Raw genomic sequence first — 17,505 nt, 5'->3', positions numbered from 1 at the left:
ACATGGAGGACAACACATACTAACCTAAACACATACTATACTATCCTATACAAATATATATTTTTTTGTATTTTTTTTTGTTTTTTTGGCATTTTGTTAACACACAAGAACCCCAACATAGCCCGCCACCCACCCACCCACACATGTAATAAGTAAAAATAGAAACAACCAGGCCCCCCCACCCCACACCCACTAACACTAACTAAACTAACAGCCTATACTAACCTAACACTAAGCCCCCTAAGCCCACTAACTATAAGAACAAGGAAAGAGGAGGGAGGGGAGGGAATCATGTCCATCAAAAAAGTGTCTAGAAGTTGGCCCTCCGGAGGGTCCTCTTAATGGACTTAACCCGCCGGTTAATGTGCCGCACGTCCCAGCTCATTTGGCTCAACTTGCGCAGCACTTTGTCCATCTTATGTTCCATTCGGTTGAAGGCTGCAGGGTCAACAGATGGAGCAGTGAGAGTCTGGCTACCGGTGGAGGAGGTCTGTGTGGGTGTGGTGCCAGGCCTAGTGGGCTGTCCTGCACCTGTGGCAATGCTGGGGCCTGGAAGTCCAGCAGATGTTGGACCAACAGTGGCAGCTGTGGGTGGGGCCACCTGGCTCGTATTGGTGGTTCCCTGTGGGAAGGCTCTCCATGCCCCGGATGCCCGTTCATGTCGATATCGCCAGGCCATCGTCCAGAACCCTGACTCCACCACCAGGATGTGCTGATATCGCATGGCCCGGCGGTGAAATTCACGGACCTGGTCTGGAGTCATGTTAGCAGCTGTGAAGACAAATGCAGATGTTCTACATCAGTAACTGCATTGTGTGAAATGGCACAGCAAGTTTATCAGACATCACATCTACTGTACTTGTAACAGCTCATATCACAATACAGAGCATTGAATGTCCCTGAGGAAGTACATGGCAGGCCAGACTACAAAGGTCACATCACACAAAGCACATCCATAACCTACAAAATGGGTAATAACTGGCTTTGACTTGCAATCTGAGTTCTGCCAGTTATCATCTAAAAATCATGCTGCATATCCTCCGCCAAGACCTGGGCTACAAATGTCAGTGTACGGAAAGCAAAACTAAAGCCACAAGGTCTGCAAATTGTAACTGAACTTGCCAGTATAGTACCAAGTGCCAAACCTGAGTGTGTATATTAGTATGCAACCAAACCGTCACTTATTCACATGTAACATACTGGTAGCATCAGTACTAGGTACCCCATTCACAAACCCATGGCCGTGTTTGAGGGGGGGGTGGATATACAACTATAATTTGCCAACAACATGTGCACCGAGGAGTGGATAGGAAACTCCACACATGTTTGTCTCTACAGACACACCACAGGTAAGGTCTATCTACAATTAGGAGTCAGCAAACCCTAGAGCACTCAGAGGGTCAGACATGTCAGGAAATACTGAACTTGGTACACAACATATACTTCCAGTGAGGCCTGACTTACATCAGACACAGAGTTGCTAGAACACCCATGATCATGAATTGCATGCACACCTAGGCCATTGCACTCAGGTTCCACAGACTTGTTGCACTACATGTGGAAGTACATGCTGCTAGGAGGTTCTACCTACTGTTTCAAAATAACGTAGGTAAATAGGGAAGCAGATGTCTATTGGAAAGCTATTTGCTGTACCAATCTTAGAGAATGTGGGTCTGACAGGCTGACTAAATTGGGGCTGACTTCCATTGCGACTCTTGGTGATACAAGTGTCATACACATGACTAACCCCTGTACTCACAGTGGGTCCTACAGGGATGTCCTACAATCCCTACATGATACCATTGGATACGCATTGGCAAACTCAAAACATATGAGAACTGAATTCCCACTCATGGAACAAGAGAAAAGCTTGCCCAACGCATCGCACCTTGCTATGCGTCCAACTCACACGAGTCCATAACCAGCAAACACAACACATAACAGACATATCAACACTTACTGGAGTGGTCGGGGTCCTCAAATGTCGCCACCTCTCCCACAGTGTAGGGTGCTGGTCCACCTGTAAGGTATGGAAGGAAGAAATGTGCTAAAAATCTGTGCACAGTGCAACAATTTCATAAACATTTACAATGTGTAGGCTGAATAAGGAAATGGCAGCCATTCAGACATGATGGTACTGCATCTGATATATCACGGCCAACTTGTACATAGCATGGGTCTCCTGTGACAGTTACACACATATCTGCACACATGCATTGGCCCTAACTATCATGTGGTTGCAAACATGCCCCGTAATTGGTGAGCACTAAAAAATATGGAGTGTAATCGTCTCATCATGTGCATCCAAGAGAGACATCCAAAGCCTGGTTGCTTGAGGACTGCATTACCAGTCAAACATGCCTTGTGGCCATGACACATTTATTGCACATAGGTCCAATGTACAGAGGGAGGGGCAGGGACTTTTGTAAGCCATCCTGTTGTTACAGTTTATTCAATTGATGTGGCCCAGCTATGGTGATTTGCACCAACCATGGAGATGTGAGGCCATGTGCATACACTTGAACTGCCATCCATATTTGGATTGTGGCTCAACTAGTTCCAACAAACATCTTAAGATGTTACCTGAGGGCACCTTACACCTTTTCACAATGTTTTCAAATCAAGAACTGACATGTATCCAAAAAGATCAAGGAACACATCCCACACATTCATAGTACTTCCGTGAACGCTTTCCTTCCACACTCACCAGACTCACATGAGACATATGTCTGAGCCACTTTGCTATTATCAATTGACGTGAAGGCAGCACTCATTTTCTGCATCATGTAGTGATTCTAAAGTCAGTCTAGCAATTGCGTCAACATAGTTGGCCTAAATGTTGGTACATCTGTACTTCTCTGTCAATAGTACCCTATATAGACATGATTGGCTCATATTTTGTTAGCTGTTCTGACAAAAATGCTGCACAAATTTCCTTCATGGAAAAGTAACCTGTAAGTTTCCTGAGCACGTGCTACCTGACAGCTAGCAATTGTGATCCTTGCCATAGTGCATAAATGATCCCCTTATATTTCCCTAGCATTACACACAGTCAGCAAGTTAGCTGGCAGACATTGTACTAATCCCCTGATGTCACTACAGAGCATTTAATCGTGCACATGAACATAATTCGTACTCACCAACAGTGCCACCAATCATGATTCCCAGGTGGTCCAAGAGATCCTGCTCCCTGGTGATGAGGTCAGCCCACCGGTGCTTCAGCTGGTGGTCACTCCTCTGGCTGGCATACACACGCTGCAGGTGATGCAGCACCTTTCCCCACCGGATTCTGCGCGCCTCTGTCGGATACGCCTGTATCACCCTGCCCCCTGCCTGGATCATGAGCGGCAAGAAATGCGTCACAAGCCAGATGAAGCCCCCCAACTCCTCTTCCCCCATCCTGCCAAGACGTGGCCTACCAGACATACTTAGAAGTGAAATGGAATAGGGTTAAAGAAATAGAAAGGGGAAAAGGGGGAAAGTAGGGGTACAAAGACAGAAAAAAAGTAAACCTAAACACTAGAAGAGCCCAACTATCCCCAAACTAACACTACCCATAACTGACTCCCACAAACAAGAAAACACAAGATAAATGGACAAATGTAGACAAAACACAGTAGTACAGTATACACCAACAATATTTATTTCACAAATTGACAATATAGATAGCACACAGGACAAAAACAGCACAAAATCTCAGAACAACACTCTCTACACAGCCACACAGTCTAGAAGGATCATAGACTGCAAACTGAAAGTGAAAGTACACCCACTGTACATGATCTGTAAACAGGATATCCTATTACATCACTTCCTGTATGAAAAGTCCCGCCTTTTTTGCGTTATGCGTCATTTTTTGTTTACCAAAACTGTATTTGCGTCATTTTTTTTGACGCACAGAAGTGAATATTAACCTGCATCCACATAATGGTACATGGACTGTACAAATATCTGGATGCGGGCTAAATTTCACTCCTGTGCGTCAACAAAAATGACGCAAATACAGTTTTGGTTGTCAAAAAATGACGCATAGCGCTAGGGACGTCACAATTACAGTGCATTAACTGGTTTGGGGTATTTTTACTTGTTTTTTGGTTATGTTACATTTGGGACACATCAGAGATTGGCTAATTGAAGACAGTATGGTGTTGATGGTGTATGTTCACATGTGTGACATCATACTGCAGCAGAACATGATCCACTACTCCCTTCACAGTATTTTTACAGTTGGCTGACGCGATAGATGGTCATAAGTGTGGCCTGCATATATGTGTTGCACAAATTGTGCATGTTTGGCATAAGGAGAGGATAGGAATGTGACGCACATATGTACAATACCTAAATGCCTTTGGCTCAAATTGTGTGCTTTGGCAACTAATGTGTTGGTTGACCAAGTGTGTGTGTATCACATGAAGCATAATTTGTTCATATGGTTGTATGAATGTGACGTCCATGTGTCCAATCCTTAGATGCAAGTCATATTGGAAATGAGCGAGGGCATGTGTTAGTCATACATGTAACAACACCCATAAAGTGGACTTCCAAGTTTTAGGGTCACGTAGACACCACATGTGACATAGCATGCACCAGACGCTTGTTCATGTCAATGGTCCACATTTTCTACATCCTATGTCCTAGAGTATTGGTAAGAGCTTCCTAGGCACTACTTGGAGAATCCCACAGTGAGTCATACACATGCATTGAGGAAGTGGGTACCATGTTGTTTGCACAGACAGACAAGGGTGAATCTCAAATGTATGATGACACCACAGTTGAGGCCATAGAAGTGAGCCCCAACTATCAAGTGGCTGTGGTGGACCAGCATACAAGACAGCACGTGTCCACTTATTTCCAGTGATCAATTGCACATAGGTGTCTTGTTCATGTGTGTGGTCCAATGATGATCCTGTATATTTTTTGGGGTGGAATTTGTCACTATTCGGTCCAGGACTCATCATGAGTCAGTGGCAGCTATTCCTGTATCTACTGAGTATCCTTGGTTGATCAATGTGAGTAAAGTGGATGTGGACATGTGAACCTACATGTGGATGGTCCCACCCTGTCACTAAAGACGTGTAATGAGACAGTCAACAGGGCAATCTTGGTGTGCTGAGTGAGATAATGTCTCAGGTGTCATGTTCCGGCAGGTGTCATTCCAACATTTGTACACAGGTTGGCCTCTGCACTTCCCACTGCATCTGGGAACATCATAGCATCTGTGCTGATTATTCTTGCAGCTATTCACCACACACGGCCCATCACTATGTTGTGCACACTGTGATTCTGTGTGTGAACTGTCATGGTCCTGACATTTGTGTATTATTCATGGACATTATCAGAGGTTGCTGGTTGTGCTGAAAGCCCCGTACCCAATCCCTGCCTACGGCCCTGGGACACTGTCACACTTTGTCATTCATGCATAAATTCAACCCAGACAAGGGATGGGCCATGAATTTTGCTTTTCCAAGAGGATGTAACTCAAATGGTACATTTAAAAGGCAGATGATGCTATACAATGTATTTGTGTATGCATGGAAGAAGCCCATGCCCAATGCCCCCTGATGAATGAGAGGTTTGCTAACGCAAGTGTGGTACATATGTAGACATAGGGATACTTTAGTGTGATGCACAGACAGTTGCCAGTCAGGCTGACAGAATGCAAGGTGATTCAGGATCCAGTTACTTGACAAGTTACGTAATCAGTGGTCTGACTGAGACTGTTTGGAGGACAAACTAGACAGTTGACATGTCATACTGTGTATGTCCTGTGTTTTTGAAGGTGACAAATGAACCCAAGGGCTGTGTTACACGGCTTAATTAGTATCAATGCTTGACGGTGTATTTGACATAATGGCAACTCCTATGCTGTTCCAGGCATCATCAGGGGCAGTGCTTTTTGAAATGGGTGGTGTGCATGGGGGTGATCACAGGTGTGGGCTGCATCTGTTTCTCACCAGTCCTGTAGGTGAAACTTGCATTCTAAGGGCCAACAGACATTTTCACAGGGGAAGCAATCTACATGTGCTAACAGGGCTTTGAAACTAGAAGACAGTGTATAAATTGACCTGACGTCCTTGCAGTCAGATGTTCTATGACAATGGCATACCATAGGAAAGGGTGTAGCACACTGGTTTGCTAATGTTGGTCTGTGTGTGTAGAGGAGGGAATATCAGGGTACACATCTTACTATTCCAGGGACCTCTTCCGACAGGTGGGTTGTGACCAGGTGCATGGGTGTGTCAGGAGTTAGGAAATGGGCTGACATGTACATGGAATGTCATGTGCGCAATGCTTGTCATATGTGTGGCACTTGTGCTGTCTATGTTCTGCTTCTAGGGAACTCTAGTCACAGATAGTCCTTGCAAATATTGGAAGCAGTTGGACTTACTGCTGTCAAGGGTCTGGTCAGGCATTCCTGTTACTGATGCCAAAGCACATTGACTGCCTCATGTATGAGGCTTGTTTTCCCCTTCTTGAGTGATGGTGTCTTAGTTGTGTGCCATATGCTGCGTTGGACCTTGATTTCAACATTTATGTGTGAAATAGTTGTGGTCCTCTGCTATTGGCCTTCAAAGGAGAAATGTACATGATATATGTCATTAAGAGTGTGTGTGTATGTGACCATTGTATGTTAGGCATCACATTAGCTCTGGGATGTTCTGTGTCCTACTCAGTATCTCAGCAATGCTCCATGAGGCAACACTCTTATTCTGATAAGTAGAGATGAAGGTGTGCAAAAAGGAATAGCCAGACCATGATATGGTGATTAGAATAGGTGTTTATTTAAATTCATTAACTAAAGTGGTGAAGGTGAATTTATTCAAAATAAATTATTTACGATCTGTTGCCGCCTGCGTATACCAGTGGCCGTGTTCTGTAGTTCCCCCTCCTGTTGCAGGCCAGCATCCTCCTCTTCCTCCTCTTCAGGCATGTGTGGCTCTGGTTCCAGGAGGGGAATGTTTCTTTTGATACAAATGTTGTGCAATATTGCACATGTGAGGATGATCCTACAGACCATCTCCGGGGAATATAGGAGGCTACCACCAGTGATGTCGAGGCAGCGGAACCTTGACTTGAGGATGCCGAAGGTCCGCTCGACAACGCTGCGTGTCCTCCTATGGGTGTCGTTGTAGGCACGCTCTGCAGCAGTACTTGGGTTGCCAAATGGTGTCATGATCCATGGCTGGATGCCATACCCCTGATCAGCTGCAAGAGAAAATGAATGGGATCATGTTGATGTAGCTGGCACTATTGAAATGACCATTCATGGCAGTAGTTGTCTTGTGTTGTCTGTGACTCTTTTGTGTAATAATGTGGCATCCTAGGCTTGTAGGATGTACCATCTGCATTGTGTTGTTTCCTTGGCTGAACGAGTGTTTGTCTGCTAACCGTTTGTCAGCAGTATGTTTTGGGATTTGCAGTACAGTGTGCCCTCCCTAACTTGTGATACAGGTGTCCGTGTGTCTTCACTGGGGGTGAGATGATAGTTCCATGCACAGTTAAAATTTACATTGTTGTTAACACATTCATATCAATGTACCCTGGACATCACATACCTTTAGACTTATGCAATGGATTAATGTAAAGGTCGTTGGGACACTTACAATTTGCAAGGTGACATTTAGGCAACCACACTCATTGACGTCTTAACATTAGGCTGTACAGTAATTTCCGATGTGTGACAGGTTCAATGGTGACCTAAGAAACATGGCTAGCGATGTCACGACCTCAGTGTGTTCCTGTTCACATGTTGCTGTTGTGGTGTATGTGTTGTGTGTCCTAGAGGGTTGCTGTGCAGTGTGTATATAAGTAGGTTTTTGTACTTACCAAAAAGTAGTCCATTGCCATACCGTCCATCCTGGAAGTGTTCATTGATGGTGCAGTGACGGAAGATGTATGAGTCATGTACACTCCCAGGATATTTAGCCACGATGTTGGTGAGCAATCCCTGGTGATCGACTATGGCCTGCACGTTGATGGAATGTGTGTGCTTCCTTTTGCGGTAGAGGTGTTCAGTTGCAGCAGGTGGCACAAGGCGCACATGTGTGCAGTCGATTGCACCAAGGACTTGTGGGAAGCCACTGATGAGGTAGAACCCCTGTTTTGTTTCCTGCTGCTTCTGCAGTGTGTTAGGGAAGCAGATGTGGCGGGTGTCAGTCGAATGATGGCATCCAGTACTTTGGGCAAAAAGGCAGAGAATGATGGTTGTGATATTCCGCCAACCAGGGCACCAGTTGTTTGGAAAGAGCCACTTGCCAGTATATGAAGTACGGCAAACAGCTTTGTTTCTGTTGGGATGGTGCGGGGTGTCACCAAAGTGGGGGCCAACTGCTGAATGGCCTGCCAGTTCAACCAGTACCTCTGGATGATGTCGTGTTCCCTGAGGCCCTGAAGGGTGGTTCTTGGGCGGAATATCCTCTCCTGCCTTCTGCGCTGCCTTTGGGGTCCCTGCTGGTGTTGTGGTAGCTGCTGTTGTTGCTGCTGGGCTCTGCGTCTGCGTGCACGCTGGATTAGTGTCACCTCCATGGCTCCCTGTTGCTGCTTTGCTGCTCTGCTGTTTGTTCTGTGTGTGTTGATTAAATACAGGTGTGTTTGCCCCATTTTAACACCTGCCCTGACCCAGGCGTTAATTTTTGATGCAAATCGGGCTGTGCGTCATTTTCTGGCTCCGCATCCCGGCCGTGCGTCATTTTTGCCCGAAAGCATAAATACGACGCACGGCCCTTTAAGCCATTTTTTGGACGGGAATGCCTACCTTGCATATAATTAACGCAAGGCGGGTTGCTGCATCCAAAAAATGACGCACACAGTGGAATTTTGTCGTCCGCGGGCTCGGGCGCCAAAGTTTAAATACGGGGAAATGTTTGCGCTGATTGTGCGTCAAAATTTTTGACGCACAATCGGCGCAGACGGAGTATAAATATGCCCCTCAGTGTTACAAAAATAAAGGTACTTTATTTTTGTGACACAAATACCAATAAGACTATACTCTCTTAAGAAGTAATACACAAATTATATACACTAGTATGCAGAAATAGGCATAAAATAGTTAGAACACAGTGCAATTAGTGAAAATCACAATAGATAGAAATGGGCCTAGGTGGAGAACAAACCATATACTAAGAAAGTGGTATACGAAAGTCGGTCCTCCATCTAGGCAAGTGTAGTGTGTAGAGGGGAGCTGGGAGTACTAGGAAAGCCCAAAGGTAAGTACCACAACCCACCGCAACGACCAGGAAAACAGGAGTAAATCACAGTAAGTTTCCCAGAACACACACAGAGAAGTAAAGAAGATTATTGCAAAACCAGAAGAGACTGCAAGACATCAACAGAGGATTCCTGGACAAGAAGACCTGTGAAGAAGGGGACCAAGTACAAGAAGCACAGAAGAGTCCAGGAAGGGCAGGACCCCCTACCTGTCAGAATGAAGGTGCAAGAAGTGAACCACTGGTGAGGAAGAAGAGTTAGCACTGCAACCAAGAAGACAATGTTGGGTTCTTGGAGGTTGCAGGTGATGTCCCACGCTGGGCGGAGGACTGCAGTTGGGTTTGTGTCATCGGAGTCCGCCAACAAGCCTTGGCACACGCAAAACTCACAGTTAGCAGCAGAAAGTGGCGCTACCAGGGACCAGGAAGGACTAGGTGGACTCTATCCAGGAGAGTCAGAGAGGGCGCTCAGCAATACAGAGAGCCCACAAAAGATCAGGCAGTGCTCACAGGAGTCCTACAGAACGGGGACACGAAAGTTGCAGAAGAGGCCCACGCAGCACTACGAAAAAGGCTCCCACACCGCCAGAGAACCACTCAGGGAGATGTGCATCGCAGGATAGAGTGCTGGGGGCTGGAGCTTCAAGATGCACAGAGGAAGGATGCCAACAAGCCTTGGCAGCTGCAAAGGATGTGGTGCACGGGGTACTGTCTTGCATGGGGAGGCAAGGTCTTACCTCCATCAAAGTTGGACAGTTGGAAGAGAGGACCATTGGGACCACTTCAGTCTACCACCCATGATGCAGGTTCTAGGCAGCTCAGCAGGAGAGGGGATCCACGCGGCCGGTGGTTGTCGCAGTTGGTGCCTGCAGAAGCAAGGTAGTGACTCCTTCACCCCACAGGAGATTCCTTTGCTCTTCTGATGCAGGCTGAAGATGGGCTGTCCTCAGAAGATGGACAACAGGGGAAATGTTGCAGTTCCTGGAAGGAGCCAGAGTTACAATGTTGTAGAAGGTGGCTTGCTTCTTTGTTGCAGCTTGTGGGCCCCTGAAGAGTCCAGATGCAGTTTGGTGAGAAGTCGAAGTGGAGGATGCAGACGATTCCTGCTGGAGTCTTGCAATCCAAATTTGAGGGACCACCCCAAGGAGAGATCCTAAATAGCCCTGAAAAGGGGACTGATCACCTAGCTGGGTAACCACCTATCAGGAGGGGGGCTCTGAAGTCACCTGCTGGTACTGGCCACTCAGATGCTCCCAGAGTTCCCTGCCAACCTTGTATCCAAGATGGCAAAACCCAGGGACCCTCTGGAGGTGCTCTGAGCACCAACCACGAGGTGGTGATGGACAGGGGACTGGTCAATCCCCTTTCCATTGTCAAGTTTTACACAAGAGCAGGGACTGGGGGGGTCCCTGAACTGGTGTAGATTGGTTTATGCAAAGAGGGCACCAAATGTGCCCTTCAAAGCATTTCCAGTGGCTTGGGGAGGCTACCCCTCCGAAGCCTGCAGCACCTATTTCCAAAGGGGAAGGATGTAACACCCCTCTCCCAAAGGAAATCCTTTGTTCTGCCTTCCTGGGATTGAGCTGCTCAAGAAACAGGAGGGCAGAAACCTGTCTGAGAGGTAGCAGCAGCTGGGACTGCCTGGAAAACCTCAGAAGGCTGGATTGCAATACTGGGGGTTCTCTAAGGAGCACCCAGAGTGCATGGAATCATACAACCAATGCTTGCAAAAGCCTTGGGGTATGATCCCAACATGTTTGATACCAACATGGGTATGATCCCAACATGTTTGATACCAAACATCCCTATGTTTGGAGTTACCATTATGTAGCTGGACATAGGTAGTGACCTATGTCAAGTACATGTGTAACATGGTGTCCCCGCACTCACAAAGTCCAGGAAAATGGGCCGGGAGTTCGTGGGGTCACCTGTGCTAGGGAGGGGTGCCCTCACACAGAGGTACTTTGCACCCTGCCCTCTGGGCTGGAAGGCCTGCTATAGGGGTAACTTATAAGTAGCCTGGTGTAGTGAAAAATGGCAGTGAAAGGGTGATTGCACCTTTCAGCGCAGGCTGAAATGGCAGTCCTGCAGAAGCCTTTGTATGGGCTCCCCATGGGTGGAAAAAATATATGCTTCAGCCTATACGGATCCCCTGGAACCCCAATGCCTGGATACCTAGGTATCATTTACTAGGGACTTATAATGCAGGTCTTTGTTGCTGGTATTACTGTACATTAGCATAATGTTAGCCTCTTTGTCTTTCTTAAAATTATGAATTCCTAACTGAGAGAGGGGGTGCATTAGGACAGTTAAGGAGTTGACTGTCCTTTACGATTATGTGAGTTTCTTTGGTTGATTAACTGTTACTTTACCCTAGTACTTCATCCTCACAGAATACTGATCATTGTAATGATGGTCATCACAGTCCTCCAATCAATTTAGTTTGTCACATGTTTGTTGCTTCTTGCTGGTGATCAGTGATTCTTTAGCTCATTTACCGATGACCTATGCTTTATAGAAAATAGAATCTGGGGAGACACAAATGCTATACTTAGTGGCGTACCAATTGTTCTGATTTGTTATAGGCAAACAAACTTTAGTTTATCCAGGAGAGTTTGCAATGGTTCTGCACAATGGCGTAACTCCAAATGATGTGGTTCCCCTTGGAAAATGTGATGAGTGGTCCCGAGACTCCCATATCTCACATATATTAATTGTCCTTGCACTAATCCCCCATATGCCCCCCCCTGAAGAATTGGGTTTGGGGACCCCTGGCTCCCAGGGGCTGCAGAGGCCTTCCTTATAGTGTGCATGGGAAACCAGAACTTGGCATTAATTAAATGCTATGTTGACAAAATGGTTTTGGGTACGATACAAAGCTAATCTACATAATATTTTCAGTACATACAAGAGGTACCTGATGTGCTTACTGGTATCTACCTATGCAGATGAAATACATGATAATACATTTTTCTGCTTTAAAAATACGTTTTGTAAACGATGCCCTTTATGTATTTATAGCTCCATGGATAGTGTTTTTTTTACACATTGCAAATACGTTATTGAAAGGATTATGTTTCAACAATTATAAGGTTTAACAGGAGTCATATCCACTACAGCCGGAGAGCACTTTTATTGACAGGGGGCAGTTCAAGCAAGTTTTTTCTGCTCTACAAGTTTCGATTTGCCCAAAAACTGTGCATTATCTTGTCATATAAACCCCCAGGAGTGTTGGAAGTGAGGGTTGAATGGAGGGGAGTGTCCATGTGTCAGTTGTATTATTTTTACAAAGATCCTTTAATTCTATAAAAGCTTTTAAGAGGAGCTAAGTCACTTTTCTGTCTGAGCAAATCCAGGAGACCACAGTTTGTCTGCAAAAGTGAGCATTGAGATCAACTCAAGCTCAACAGACCTCTTACTGTTCTGCACTATCTTTTGGGTAAATACCATAACCAGATGCTCCCTGAAAAATGATGGGTTGCTTGAAATAAAATCGAGAAATTAGCATAGAGCATTAAAAACATTCCATGTGTGACACTCTTCAGTGTTATTATTCTACTTTATTAGGCAACGTGTATTGTACATATATTTTTGTCGACAAATGATACCTACAATCACCAATTTGGAATTATTTTATGCAGTTATTCCCAGTGTTCTATACAAAAATCTCCGAAGCTGTTAGCAACAAAATCACAGCCAGTGTCGGGTGAAAGGTTGAATTTTTTTCAGCGTCTCACTTTCTATTTTCAACTAATCCCGGAAGGGTTTATTGTTGCTAACATATAGTGATAAAACTGTATTTCAAAACCACTGCACTTTGTTAAACATTTTTTTTGTCCAGTCATAAAAAAACACGCGATGTCTGCATACCATAAGAATGCACTAAACTGTAATTACAAACAAAAGAAAAATATGTACTAACATGATGTAGACACCCATAGGCGAATTCAAGGTAGAAGCATGTCATTGTTTGAAGACAGCTATCTTACATAAATGTGATTTACTTCCCTGCGCTCTCCTTTGTGTTTGTAGTGCACAATACAGAAGAGGTGGGCAAACAGGGCTTCTTTATGAACAGTTGTTGACATCTTTGACCTCATTAAAATGATGATTTAAACTTCATTTAGTAAGCGCTGCCTCTCTTTACTCACACGTAAATACTTGTTTACACCAAAAAGATCATGATTTTAGTAGTGAAGATTTATCTTTCTATTGCGTACATTCGCACTCTTTTCTAATCTTAAGGAATTCCAAAAGTCACAGTGGTGTTTAGGGTGAGTACGAGCTACTACCCACCCAGCTGTAGTTGCAGGAGTTGGTCGACAGATGATGAGAAGAAGGTCAGCACTGCAGCCCTGGAGCCGGAGAAGAGTTCCTGAGGGATGAAGATGACATCCAACGCTGGAAGGAGAATTGCAGTTGGGGTTGGTGCAGAAATCCACCAACAAGCCTTGGCAAAGGTAAATGTCATGATTGGCGGGAAGTGGAGCTGCCGGGAACCAGCAAGACCTAGGAGGACTCAACCCAGGAGTGGAAGTGGAAGTTGGAGGGGACCCTCAGCAACACAGAGAGCCCACAGGAGCATAGGCAGCACCCACAGTAGTCCCACAGGATGAGTCTCAGAAGCACCCACACAGCACAACTGGAGAAGGGTCCCAAGCCGCAGGAGAACCACGCAGAGGGCTGTGTGTTGCAGGAAGGAGTGCTGGGGGTTGGAGCTACAACTTGCCTAAAGATCCCTTGGAGGGGGTGCAAACAAGCCTTGGAAGCTGCAAGAGATGTGGTGCACGGGGGTGCGGTCCTGTGTGGGAAGGTAGCACCGCCACAAAAACCCTGGCAGAAAGAATACCGGTGACAGGGAATTTCTTCCCTGTCACATGTAGATGACACCATATCCCCCCAGCAAGCACTTACCCCCATCCAGCCACAGCGCCCCCCTCCCCTACCTCCACCCCACACACCCCCTCCCCGCATACATGCACACTCACACAGACACCAACACACACCACGCATACACTCATTCACCTACACTTACATACACGCATTTACTCACACGCATCCATACACACATACACTTCAACATTCATACACGCATTCACTCACGCGCACCCACACACGCATTCACAACACGCACACTCGCATAAGCACACGTATACACACTTACCTGCATACACGCACTCACTTCTACATTCAGACATGCATACAACCACGCATACACACATTCATGCACACACACAGACAACACACACTCACATACGCACACACAACACCCACCACCCTCCCACCCCCCTCCGATCAACTTACCTAGTCTGGGGAGGAGGTTGTCTGGCCGGGAACGGGAAGGGGCACTTCCACCGCCGGCAGAGCCCCGCCATCAGGACACCGCCAGGCAGTATTATTGCTCATAATACGGCTGGTGGAGTCCTTCTGGTGGGGCGGGCCGGTGGTGGAACTGCCAGAGCACCTCCTCCCCCAACACGACTACTGCTGGATTTCTACCCAAAGTGTGAGGGAAATCCAGCAGTACCCGTAATATGGTGGGCTGAAGACCGCCAGCGCTGGTGGACTTCTGGTGCCCATGGCTTTGACAGTCTTCAAGGAAGACCGCCAAAGTCATAATAAGGGCCCAAGTATTTATGTAATTTCATATTGTATTATTTTTGTGCTCAAGTGTATCTGACAGAACCACTGTTCTACCATATGATACCCAGGTTCTGAGGAATACAGGGTTACCCCATTGTCATTTAGTATTAACTTTAGATTGGGAGCAAATAGAAATATGCTGTTTAAACTCAAATTAATTGCATTTTTAAACCCCCTTTAATGGTGAACTTGGATTTTAAATTACAAGTTAGAAAGGTGACATGTTATTGTTCCATCCAACTGTGCCTTCTGCCAGTGTCCTGCACCACAAGACTAGTCTTGGCTCTGCTGTTGGAGTTTGTGTACTACTTTCAGACAGTGACACAAAAGTGGCATAGGCAATAACAGGATGGGCAAACCTTAAAGGACGATGGAAGGCGCTGTAACCAACCTCACTTACACTTCAAAGGGCTTTACCCATAGCATACATTAAGGAGCCTGACAACAGGCCTGTCCCGACACTCGTCACCCCAGTTTGGAGCCTTAACAGAGAAAGAGGATGAACTTTCCAGAACCAGTGTTGGGGATAGGTCAGGGAATCCCCCACACAAAATCTGGCACCAGGTATAAATATTGGCGCTCTAGAGCAAATCATCAAAACACTCCTGGATCTGTGGAAGTTTCAGATGAGGACTGCATTTCCACTAGAGGTCTGCACTGCTGCTTGAAGGACTGCCTTGTATCTGTACAAGAAAGACTGGACCTGTTTGCCCTGCTCCCAGGCTACCCAGCGTGACTCCAAAGGTCAGTTGGCGGACCTCCTGTGTGAGGTACAGGGACACAGCAAATTTCAGAAGCTTCCCTGCACCTTCTCAGCTGATCAGCTGCAACTGGAACTGCCTAAGAGCTGCTGCTGACCTCTGCTGGATTGAGTCCTCATCCTGAGAGGTGCCCCCTGCAAGGTACTGGACTGGAGTCAGAGTGTGTTCCTCCCAATGAAACTGAAGGCTTCATTGGAACTGATTCAGCTCAATGCAGCACGACCTTGCAGCTCCTGATCAGCAGCTTCATCAGAACTAATGCATCGTGACACAGTCCAATGCAGGACCTCACATCTTAACGCCAAAGACACAAAGGTAACACTCTCAGCAGGTAGAATTAGGCCCTGTACATTGCCTGTTCTCCACCGCAGCTCACCTGAACTTGTGACTTTGTCTTGGTCCGGTGCAACCAGATTACTGCAGTTCCTTCTTTCTGCTTCTTGGTCTTATTTCCACTTAAAGCTTTAAAATGTAATATCTCTAGTTTTACTGATTGGATTTTTTGTACTTGTGGTGCCATTTTATTTATTGAAATGTACGCTATGTTTCTACATTGGTTTGGGATTTTTCTTGAGCAGTGGTTATATTTTATTTTGGTTTGTGTACTGCATATATATTTTGCACATTGCCTCTAAATTATGTCCGACTGCTTTGTGCCAACCTACCAAAGGGTTAAGCACAGGTTAATTTAGTGACCTTTTTCGCTCACCCTGACAAGGATTGTAGCTGTTGCCTAAGTGGGGCTTCCACCCCCTCAACCACTAACCTGTTTCCTTGCATTGGTGTTCAGTGGTGGGATCCAGTACTTGTGTTTGTGCAGTGCCACTCAGTGATTAACTAAACATCCCTTATAAATAATCTGACATCAGAATTTGCTCTTTTTAAATTCTCCTTGATTGTCTATGTTTGCTTCTTTTCTCCAAATTTAATTCAGAACACCCTTGTGCACTGTGATCTAGTTTGTAGGCATGGAGATGGATCTCAGCAACCTTGAAAGCTACAAAGTGGCAGAGCTGAAAGGATTTTGCAAGGAGAGGGGGATTCCAGTATCAAGGAGCTAAAAGAGACAGAAGCGCCAGAAAGCTCTCAGGGACTGGAAGGAGGCCTGCTAGCTGGTGTACAGTACAGGAGCAGGAGCAGGAGGAGAATGAAGATGTTTTAGAGGAGGACGAAGTACTAGAGGAAGATAATAAAAACTTCCTGACCATTGCCTCAGAGGAGAGAGGAGAACCCACAAGAGTGAGGTCTTCTACAGAAAACAGGACAGGCAGCAGCATGACTTCCTGCAACCTTACCCCTGAGGAACTGGAGGACTGGATGGCAGGGAATAAATTCAGACTATCATTCGTCAAACTGAAGCTGACTGTAGATGAGAGAAAGGCAGGCGAAGCCAGGCAGGAGGCTGCTGCAAAGATGGCCTTGGAGGAGAGGCGATTGGCTCTGGAAAAGAGGCTGGCAGAAGAAAAGAAAGTTGAGAGAGTTTTGGAAGAGAGAAAAATGTTGTTGGCTCAAAAAGTGAGTATTAATGAAGTGGACCTAAAAGCCAAACAGGACACAGAATCCAGCAATAATGGTGGCAGTGACAAGGGACCAGAGGAGATAGGAGGGTCCACATCCCCAAGGACTTGGTGCCTAACATTGTAATGGGGTATGACATACACAAACGGTTTAAGGCCTATGAAGTAGCTCTTGAGATGAATAGGGTCACTGAGGAGGATTTGGGAGTCAGTCTCTGGAGGCATATACCGAATGAAGGGAGGGATTCACTGCTGGCCCCAGGGAAGGGTGACAGGTTGACGTACTCACTCATGAGGGAAGCCCTTGTCAGTAAATATGGTCTCACCACTGAGAAGTATAGGTTGAAGTTAAGCGACAGACATACGCTGCCCTACCAG

Source organism: Pleurodeles waltl, chromosome 1_2, assembly GCF_031143425.1.
Source record: "Pleurodeles waltl isolate 20211129_DDA chromosome 1_2, aPleWal1.hap1.20221129, whole genome shotgun sequence".
NCBI lineage: Eukaryota > Metazoa > Chordata > Amphibia > Caudata > Salamandridae > Pleurodeles > Pleurodeles waltl.
This window is presented reverse-complemented; position numbering follows the sequence as displayed.